The following is an 11232-nucleotide window of genomic DNA, read 5'->3' as shown; positions in this document are numbered from 1 at the left end:
ATTATATTTAAATTTTTATTCTCTCCTAATTTGTTAACAAATAGTCAACTTCATGAATAGAGACAATGAAGCCCAGAGACCAGTTATAAGAATTGTATGCTCTTGCAGCGTTTCCTTGGAAGAGTCTTCAATTTAAGCCACTAGCTGCATTTCTTTCTGGCCCAGTGTGGAGTCACCAAACTATAGGACAAGAATGATTCACCAAAAAAACTTTTGCCTTTCTTTTTCTGGTGCTTCATTTAACTGGTTAATGCCTCAGAGTAAAGCTATTATAATGACATTATCCTCCTAATGAGCAATGGTGCAATTCTTTCCTGATGGCAATACCCAGAATTATGCAGTGTTTAAAATCCACCATGACTTTAGGGAATACTCAGTAATTTTTCTATTGCAAATACCCTAGTCATGTTCAAAATGAATGAGTATAATTCTTTTGGTGTTTTTTTTTTTAAACTTTTAATTCTTTTAATAAATCATGGCTCCCAAAAGGAATAAGCAGTGCTAATGAAAATGTCATATTCAGTAAAACTTATCAGAACATCATTCCCTGGAGCAAAATGTTTTCACATGCTTTGTTTGCCAACTTTATTAATGAAACACTTTGTGGTCTGGATTAGTATATTGGACATAATTGAGAGACAAGAGAGAGAGAAGGGTGGGGGGGCAATCATCCTTAGACAAGTAATTATATGATTTTTTTAAAAAAACAACTCTATCAATAGTGTGATAAACCTTCAGGAGTACTAAGAGGTTTTTTGTTGTTGTTTTTTTTTTAAGAAGACTAGCAGGAAAAACATTATTATTAGTAATTCTTTTTCTGCTATTCATTAATTGCTGGGGCTTTCTCTTCATTCACGTTTAACCAATGAACTTTGAGGAGTTTGAAGTAAATAGTTTGCCTGCTACAGACCTTAAACAATGACTCAAGATTTGAATTTCCAACTCTCAAAGCTTCAGTTATGTACTTTCCTTCTTAGACAAGTTTTGTCCTAGAGAAAGAAAATTTATTTTTGTGCCTGGATCGCTCTAGCCTAATACATATTAGCTGAACCTAATGAATGAAGCTTTTATTAAAGTAGCAGACTAAAGTTATTTTGCTTCTGTTAGGAACTTTTTCTTGTCACGGTGGAAATAAATGCTGACCACCTGAGTGAGAACAGTGGCTATTTATTCAGAGCTTGCTCTAGCTCTTGAGTCAGCTACCATCACTTGTGTTTGGTAGGGACTCAAAGGCAGGCAGGGGAGTAAGAAAGCTTTATTGTTGACACGGGACAGCTGGAGTCAGGATAACTAGAAGCACGGCATTTTACATGATTGATTTGGGGAGGGTATTTGGTTTTCTGTTTAGTTCTGAGTTAGAAGCAAGGGAAAAAAAGGAAAAAGGGAAGCTGGCAGCCATTGACCAAATCCTGATCATTCTAGACTAATTGCTGCAGAGATTCTGCTTTGGCTCCCTGAGCTAGTTGCTGCTAGAGATTGTGGATCAGAGGTCTATCGTCATATAGGCTAGCCAATATTTGTGTATATATTCAGGCTCTCAACATATGTTGCAGTCAGTTTCTTGTATTGCTTTCTCATCTCCATCTCCCCTGAAATCTCAAAATATAGTGGTATACAAAGTGATTTACCAAGCTTTTAAAATCCAGTCTTAAAGCGTGTGACTCAGAGGGTGGGGGCAAAGATGGGAATGGAGAACAAATTTTACTTCTGAATATATGTGTTCTAAATGCTTTGCAATTTTATTTCTTAACCATAAACAGATATTAGCTACGCTATTTAAAAATTGTATGTTTTCAAATATACCCTTAAAAAAGTACAAAATATAAACCAAGGCATACTAATATTTTAATACTGGATGCTAATAAACAGTGATTTTATTTGGAGTTGTTATGGAGAAGAAATGACATTTTCACTCTCAAAGGACCTTCTACTTGTTTGTAGGAATTTTAGGGCCTCACACAAGTATTAAGTTGGAAAGTTTTGAAAAGTAATTTTAAAATTGCCTACAAGCAGAACCATATTAAAACCTTCTTAGAGAGAACAGCAGAGACCCTTAGAAAAGGAGATTCTACACTCTCGTCATTCTGGTCCTGTGATGACCAGCTGTCTGATTCTTCAGGAGGGATGGCTACAGCAGTTGCAACAGCAATTGGAGTTATCAGGTTCATTTCATCCACATTTAGCAATGGAGTTCTGTTTAAGGGTACAATGTGGCATGGGAGTCAGTGAGTATCACCTACCTTCTCTTTATACACATTTTAAAATTATCTTGAATCAAATTGTTGTATACAAATAGTTTTTTAAGAGTCAAAGAGTGCTAAAAGTCATAATAATAATGAAAAAGTAGTTCCTTGACCTGAACTCCCCTCCCCACTGCTCCCACTCTGGAGAGAAACTTGCAATTCTTTCAGCTTTTTTTCTGGAATTTCCTTCTATATTACTAAATAATATAGAAAACTGATACTTCTGTTTAGCAGTTGAGATAATCAATTGGTTTTCTATTATGATAGGTAAAACTTTTAGTGTAGTGATTCTCATTCTCCTATTACAATTATCTCTCTTTTTTGGTTAAATTAGTTTCCATTACTATATTATGTTTTCATTACTGGGATTACGAAAATACTGTACTTTTGAGCCAAATAGTGTGTACTGATTATATTTTCTTTCTTATACAACTTATTTTCCTGGAGTGAATAATTAGATGTTTTTCATTTGTTTAGTTTTCTTTCAACATCTCCTTAAGTTTTTCCACTCCCTCCAACAGCTCTGAAAATCTTTTCTTGTTACATTTTCCCATATAATCAAAACTATCAACTATTAATAGTTTACCAATTTCATCTCTATCTCGGATATATAGATCCTAAAGTCCTCCAACCTTCCAATCTGTATTGCCTCCTCTCAAAGACCAGCTGCTACACAGCTGTGCTCTTGAAATTGTCTTAAACCAGTATCCCGGGAATTCCCTTCATCTATTCCACGTTGGATTCTGTTTCTTGGATCCTACATCTACTTTTTTGGTTTACAGCCTTGTTTTGTTGAAGCACATCCACCCAGAAGCCTCCTGAAAAAATATACATGGGAGATAAATTTTTTTCAGACAGTGAAAAAAAGTTTTTTAAATGTTATCCATATAATACAGGCATATAATCCTGAGGAAAAGTAATTTTTCCCATAAATTTTAAATGCATTGTTTTACTGTCTCCTATTTTTCAATGTTATTGAGAATTCTGATGCCTTTCTGTTTTCCAATTCTTCGTATGTGGACTGTTTTTTTATTCTTGTTGTTGTTGTTTATTTTCTCTCTGGAAGATTTTGTTCTAAAATATAACAATGATGTGTGTTTGTGTGGATCTTTTTATATTCATTATTGCTGATGCTCAATCAGCTTTTTTTTTTAATTGTAGACTATTATCTTATGGCTCTGATAAATTTCTTGTACTGTTTACTTGTTAACTTCCTCTCCTTCTTTTACTAACTTCTTGTATTATTTACTTGTTAATTTCCTTCCTGATCTCTGTTCTGTTCTGGAATTCCCGTTATTTGATGTCCCTTGCTTACCAAACTTCTCATTTTCTTATATTTTCTCTCATTGTTTGTCTTTTTTCCAGAACCTTTTCTTGACTTTATCTTCTAATCTTTTTTTTCTTTTTTTAAGATTTTATTGGGGAAGGGGAACAGGACTTTATTGGGGGAACAGTGTGTACTTCCAGGACTTTTTTCCAAGTCAAGTTGTACTTTCAATCTTGGTTGTGGAGGGCGCAGTTCAGCTCCAGGTCCAATTGCCGATACTAGCTGCAGGGGGTGCAGCCCATCATCCCTTGGAGGAGTCAAACCGGCAACCTTGTGGTTGAGAGGACGTGCTCCAACCAACTGAGCCATCCAGGAGCTCAGCAGCAGCTCAGCTCAAGGTGCCATATTCAATCTTAGTTGCAGGGGCCGGAGCCCACCATCCCTTGTGGGACTCGAAGGATTGAACTGGCAGCCTTGTGGTTGAGAGCCCACTGGCCCATGTGGGAATCGAACCAGCAGCCTTCGGAGTTAGGAGTATGGAGCTCTAACCGCCTGAGCCATCGGGCCGACCTATCTTCCAATCTTTTATTGAATTTTACATTTCGTTTTCAAAATTTTAATTTTAAAGAATTATTTTCTTCCTTTTTGTTTATAGTCTTCATGGATTCAATATCTTCTCTGAGGATATTAATTATAATTTCTTTGTTTTTTCCTCTATTCCTAGGATTGACTCTGAACTCCTATTTTCTTTGAGGTGTTTTTTTCCCCCTTATTTTATTCATTTTGAGTCTCCATCTTTCATGATAGAGATATTCCCCAAATGTATGATGATCCTTGGTTGCCTCTTCCTGTTGAAAACTGAGCTGATTGAAAGTTCTGTATGTGTAGGACGGGGTTGTTGATTGGTCAGCATTCTTGAAGTGCAATGAGGTGGTAACCTGACTTTTTAAAAAACAGCTTTATTGAGATATAATTCACATAACATACTACTCACCCATTTAAAGTGTACAATTCAATTGCTTTTAATATATTAACAGAGTTGTGCATCTATCACCACAATTAATTTTGGAACATTTTCATTAACCTCAAAAAACAAAATAAAACAAAACAAAACTACCTCTCACCCTTTAGTCTTCTACCACCAACCCTCACTGCTCCATGCCCCTCAGCTCTAGGCAAACACTAATCTACTTTCTGTCTATAGATTTGCCTATTCTAGACATTTCATATAAATGGAAACATACAATATGTGGTCCTTTGTAACTGGCTTCTTTCACTTAAAATAATGTTTTCAAAGATCATCCATGTTATAGCATATCAGTACCTCATTCCTTTTTATTGCTAAATAATACTTTATTGTATGGATATTTCACATTTTATTAATCCATTCATCAATTCATAGACTTTTAGGTTGTTTCCACTTTGGGTTATTATCTGCTGTTATGAACATTTGTGTGCAAGTTTTTGTGTGGACACATGTTTTTAATCCTCTTTGGTGTTTACACAGGAATGGAATTGTTGTGTTATATGATAATGGTATATTAAACCAGCTGAGAAACTGCAAGACTGTTTTCCAAAATGGCTGCACCATTTTACATTTCCATCAGTAATGTATGAGGGCTCTGATTGCTCCACATCCTAGGTAGCACTTGTTATAATAGTGAGTATGTCTTAACAGATGTGTCTTTTTGATTATAGCCATGCGCCATGCTAGTGGGTGTGCAGTTGTGTCTCGCGGTTTTTATTTGCATTTTCTTGATGACTCAGCCTAATTGTTGTTGTGAACCTCCCAACCATAAATCTCTTTGATCCTTTTTCCTCAGGCAATTCAGTTTTTCTGTCTGGAGGATATCTGCCCAGTTATGGTCCCTGGATCTAGGGGGAGGAAGAGGGCTGGTGTGGGAGAATCTCTGTGTCGAATTTGCAGATTTTTCCTCATTCTTCTGTTTTGAGTGTTGTAACTCACCACCATCTTCCTCTGTGTCTGGTGTCCCCAAATCTAAAGCCTCTCTTTTTCTCCCATAAATAAAACTCTTATCTTTTGGACGAGTAGGGAAAGGTAGTTGCCTATCTGAGTGTGTGGGAACCTAGCATCTAACTTCTCCTTAACCTGTATTGGAATTTAACAATTTTCTTGATTTCATTCAGCTCTTACCCACCGTACCCAGCTGTACCTCATCTTCAATGGTATCTGGAATCTCTATTTCTTCAACTCTTTCAGGATTCTTCAAGACAAGTGTACGTGCATTTTATTTTAGATTTAAAAATTTAAGTAAGAAATATTCACAAAAGCACAGAGGTTAAATAGAACAGACAATCATATATTCAACGTGCAGAAGTAACACGTTAACATCGCACACACACATTTTTTTACGCTGCTTGAGATTTTTTTGGTAGCTTTTTTTGGTATTTTCCACTCCTCCAACCCCCAGCCCAGGCACTTGAATTTGACCAACTCTCCAACTACTTTCTGTCTTGTTGGGTGTTATTAAGCACTCTTATTTTTCTTGAGGATGAAGGAATAATTTTCTTCGTGTTCTATTATTTTGGGAGTGATTTTTTGAGAGAAAAAATAATAAAGACATATCTTTATTCTGCTCCCTTGAATCCAAGCTTCTCTAAATTATTATGGTAATATTTCTTATTAAATATTTACTCCTCCCTTATTCTTAAATTATTTTATTCATCCTCCTTAGCAATTGATAATGCCCCCCCCCTTTTATTTTTGTTTTTGTAGTTATTATTTTGTTGTCTCCTACCAGCTTTGGACTTGGCTTTATTTATTCATGTGGTAATTTGCAATTTGAAATGATATCCAACTTGCAGAATTTTTGCAGCATTTTTAAAAAGCATACATGGAAGTTTTCTCAACTGTAACTCACTTTATTTATAAAAGGTAAAGGATGTTTTCATCACAAATAGTTAATCTCAGTTGATAAAATTATCTTTTGGAAGAAATTAATCTAATTTAAAGGAAATTTAAATGGAAAGTAAAATTTAAATAATTCTTTGCTTTTATCATTCTTCTTGTGAGCTTAAAATAAAAGGGAATAATAAAAGAACTCGGGGTTATACAACATGAGGAACAGGAAAATTACAGCTCTAGCTAGCGAGTGTCATTTCCCAAAAATGAAAGACTGGCACAGAAAGCTTCTGGAAGACTGTGGCAGTTTTTTGTGCTAAAGGAGATTGGTCACTGGACTTAATCCACGTCCAATTATAAAGAATCTTTTGGCTTCTTTTGCTTATCAGAATTCATTAGCCAAGCCACATCTCAGAAATGGAATACAATTGACTTTCTAAAATTCTAGTAGTCTTTCTTCAAATTCCAATTAAGTTTCCAAGTTTATGTTCTACATCTATGAAAAGATAATTTAACCAAGGGGCCCTACCCAGAGCCTTCTTTGAATAGACACTGGTAATCCTCTTGGCAGGGAGTGAGGTGAGGGGGCTGTCTCATGTAAGGAGATTTGAGTATAATCCTAAGGATTTGAATATGGGATCCTACGGTTCTGTCAATGTCCTGGGTTCTTCAAAAGCAGAAAGGCAAATTTGGTTAAACTTAGAAATGTATCTTTAGAAAAGATTACTAATTCCCACTCCCTCTCCCCACCAAAAGGAAGATGAATTGTTTCTGAAATGCCAGTAGCATTCTGCTATCAGAGAAAAGTCCTTTGATAACTATGTGCTGATATGGTCTGGGAGCTCTTGTGGAGCTTACTTCATGTCTGTCAAATGAGACGATGGTACTAGAGGGGTATCTGAGGGCCAGGTGAGAGGTTCCTTACATGTGTGAAACCATTCATACTCAAGGGTACTTACCGGGGTAAAGGAAAGACCAGAAGGAAGCTACAGAGTTTTAAGTAAACCCCTTTGCATTAAAAAAAATTTTTCATTTAGTCATAACAAACAAACAACCAGGGTGTGGATATTTATTTCTTTGTGGTCAGAGGTGACATTTTTATTTCCGTCAAAATTGTCTCCGCTGTTAAAGGCATTCGAAATATGATAAATAGGTAACAGGCTAGCCTATTACTTGTACTTTATTTTATTGGAATCTCTCTCAGTGTCTTTGTCTTAGTATCTGTCTTTCTAATTCTGTCTCAATTTCTCTCTCTCTCTCTCTCTCTCACACACACGCACACACACACAATTTTGTTTTTGTTTGCTTATTTGTTTGTTTGTCTTTTTAATTTAGGAAGAAGTCAAGTAGAGAAAGGATCATGCAGTTTAATGGAAAAAAACAATGAAGTAATGTTCAGTCTCAGCTCCGGTACCGGCTTAGCTATGGTGTCCTAGACCACGTTATGTATCTTGTCCTTTCTCAGTGTCCTCTCCTGCAAAGTGGGAGGTTATAACCAATAAGTTTATCTCATATGTCATTGAATACTATAGGAAGGGGTATACCAGTATAAGAGTACACCAGTTTAAATGGCAGGCAATTATTAGTCCTACACCTACTTCGGGACCCATTACTCCATAATATAAAATTTTGAGGGTCGATCATCCATTAAAGAGCATGAGTTCAGTGCCCGTTGTCATGGAGATAGGCAACTGTCCACATTTTAAAAAGAATTGGTTTCAACTTGTACCTTTTGTTCTCATAAGAATTATCTATGCAGAAGGAGGTCAATCCCAGTATCAATTAAACTGGGTAGAATGGATTCTTGATGTATATAACATGGTACTAATACCAAAGAAGGGACTGAAGTTTTAAGTGCTTAGAACTTTGGTTTCAGAGGTCACTTAGTTCAATTTGCTGGCCTGGGTATTTGCTCCCTCTGAGAAGGAAGCCTTGCTGGATTCTTTAGCCTCTGCTTGATGGGAAACTCCCACCACCTTCCAGCAGCTTTTTGGAATTTAGAACAATTCTGACAAATCATGTTAAAGGGGAACTTCTTATATCCCTGTAATTTTCATCCATTAGTTTTAGTCCTGCCCCCTGAATACACAGAATAAGGCTGTTTGAAGAATGAAGTCAAGTTCCCTGGGGTCCTTGCTTTTCTCAAAGAAATGGCCTTAGATTCTACAATTGTTCCCTCTAGGGCAAGGTTCCATATTCCCTATCGTTCTGGCTACTCTCTTCTTTCCAGATGCTGGTTTGTCTAGATCCCTCCTAAAGTGTGCTGCCAGGAAATGCCCCACGGAGTATTTTGTGGAGGTCTGACCAGCATAATCACTTCCATCATTTTCTCAACACTGTTCCTCTTCATGCAGCATAAACTGGCATAAGCATTTCTGACAGCATCAAATCCTTTCCTTTTAGTGATTGCCTTGGCACAGGCAGCACACTTCCACTCGGCCAGAGTGAGAACAAAAGATGCAGTAGAGTCTGGCGGACCTGGGCACCTTACAGAAGAGGATAGGCTGGGGATGTGAACAGGGGAGAGGACAGAGTTAGAGACGTGGAGCTTTAAGTGTGGCTTGGTTGGGGTGCTTAGGAAGGGAAGGTTTAGAATTGAGAGATAGCTAATTTGGGGCTGAAAACAAAATTTTTTTTTTAAGTGAGGAGGTTGGAAAAGTAATCAGATCCTACACTGGATCTCATTCAATGGCAGCTGCTACCTGCATAAAGTAAGGAAGACTTCAAGGAAATAAAAGTTGTTTGGAAAAATCCAGATGTCATTGCATTGTATGTTTCAATGATGTGGTAGCCAGCCTCCAATATGGCCCCTAGTGATTCTTTCCTCCTTTGTATTATACTCTTCAGGGGGATATTATACTCTTCAGGCGAATAGGATATGGTGGAAATGAGAGTGTGGTTGCCGCCTTGCTCTCTTGGGTCACTTGCTTTGGAGGACATCAGCCACCATGTCACAAAGACACTCAAACAACCCTACAGAAAGATCTTCATGGTGAGAAACAGGCTTCCTGCCAACAGTCAGCATCAACTTACTAGCTATGTGAGTGAGCCATGTTGGAAGATTCTCCCTTAATCTAAGCTCAGGCTTTAGATGACTGCAGCCCAGATAGACATCTTGACTGCAATCTTTTGAGACCCCAAGCCAGAACCATCCAGCAAAGGTCCTCCTGAATTCCTGACCCACAAAAACTGTGAGATAATGTTTATTGCTGTTTAAGTTACTAAGCTACTAAGTTTTTAGTGACAGATTTGAGGACTTCGTTATGTAGCTATAGATAGCTAATACAGATGGATAGAAAAAAGGAATGGGAAGTAAAGGCCCCTCACATTAGGCTGGGACTTGTCTTGGCCCCTAAAGGTGGAACAAGCAGGTAGCTTCATTTTTACTTTTGGATACTGCTGACAGCCCCGTGGGGCTAGAGGATGACAAGAACGGGCATCGTGCCTTCTTGTCTCTTCTTCCTTCCTCCCCCATTTATTTTTAGGGAAGGACTAGGAGGACATTGAAAACTCACACAAATTTTGTTTTTGGCTTTTCAGTGGCTCCTGGAAAAAGCTGCACTGGCCTTCATCCATTTCTTACTAGGCTGTGGGGTCCTTGAGAGCATGGCTTGGATCTTATTTATTTAAGATATTATCTCTGCGTTGCCTAGCAAGTGAACATTTGTGAGCAATGAATGATGTTAAGGAGAAGGGCAAAATCCCTTCCTCTGTTTCCTGAATTCTGAAGATTCCATTCTTAGAATACAATCACAGTTCATCAATGAAATCTTGATAATAATAGTATGCATGGCACCAGCCATTTTCACTATTAAAAAAACCCATTTCACTATTTCAAAAATCCCTCTTTTTAAGCTCCTTGTCTTTAGGAGCTTCCTTTCACTTTTCCAATCCCATTTCTTCTATGAAATGTTGCTTGATGGCACTATACCAACATACCACCGTCAAGTTGCCCCAAAATCACAGTGGAAAGAGCCCGGAATGGAACTAGGAGACCTACTTTGGGGCTGCTGTCACTGATTAGCCTGTATGTCCCTGGGCAAGTTGCTTCCCCTCTCTGGATCTCAGTTTCATTATCTTAAACAGGGTGGGTCTAGTGGGTTCTCACAAGTTAGAATTTCAAGGTGCAATCCCAAAGTGAAACTAGTGGTCAGTATACTTCTGAGTAACCGTTAATGGTTACAGTACAAGGTTCCTCAGACTTCCTTTTTATTCCCAGGATATGGCCTCGGTGAAAGGCTGTCGGGTTTACTGGGAAGAGCCTTTCGGTTTTGAAAGACACGATCTCCGTGTTTCCAGTTTTGTCGCTAACTGTGGGTGACCTTGGGCAAATTCTTCTGTCTGGATCTCAGAGCAGGGAGGTCCCTGTTATCTAGAAGGGGCTCAAGGACCTGGGCAGTGACTTGGAGAGCTTTCCGCCAGATTCTTTCCCTAACCTGGGTAGCTCGGCCCCTGCACGGGGTCCTGGCCCGCCCGCAGTCCCGCTCCGAGGTGCAGCGAGGCGAGTGACGGCGGCGGAGCTTCCGAGGAGGTGGCTACAGGTGAGTTCTTAAAGGGGCCGCCTGAGCTCTGTAACACCTGAGACTTACGGCGAGGCAGGTGTCGCAGGCAAGGGGGGAATGAATGAATGGGAGAGGGAAAGAAGGAACGAAATTTTCTCTTCCCATCATTAAATGTATTCATGCTTTGAATGAATCACTTAGACTTAAAACTCCTCTAGTAAAACCCTCAAACTCTTATCAATCTTCTTATTTTACGTGCCCTTCTTTAATTCAACCCCCCCAAACCTTTTACTGAATAAAGAGTAACTTTGAAAAGATCGGTACAAAGTAGAACACAGTGCAGAGATGGTACCCCCC

The sequence above is a fragment of the Rhinolophus hipposideros genome, assembly GCF_964194185.1.
Source record: "Rhinolophus hipposideros genome assembly, chromosome: 2".
Classification (NCBI taxonomy): domain Eukaryota; kingdom Metazoa; phylum Chordata; class Mammalia; order Chiroptera; family Rhinolophidae; genus Rhinolophus; species Rhinolophus hipposideros.
The sequence above is the reverse complement of the archived record's forward strand: the minus strand, read 5'-3'. Positions refer to the sequence as shown.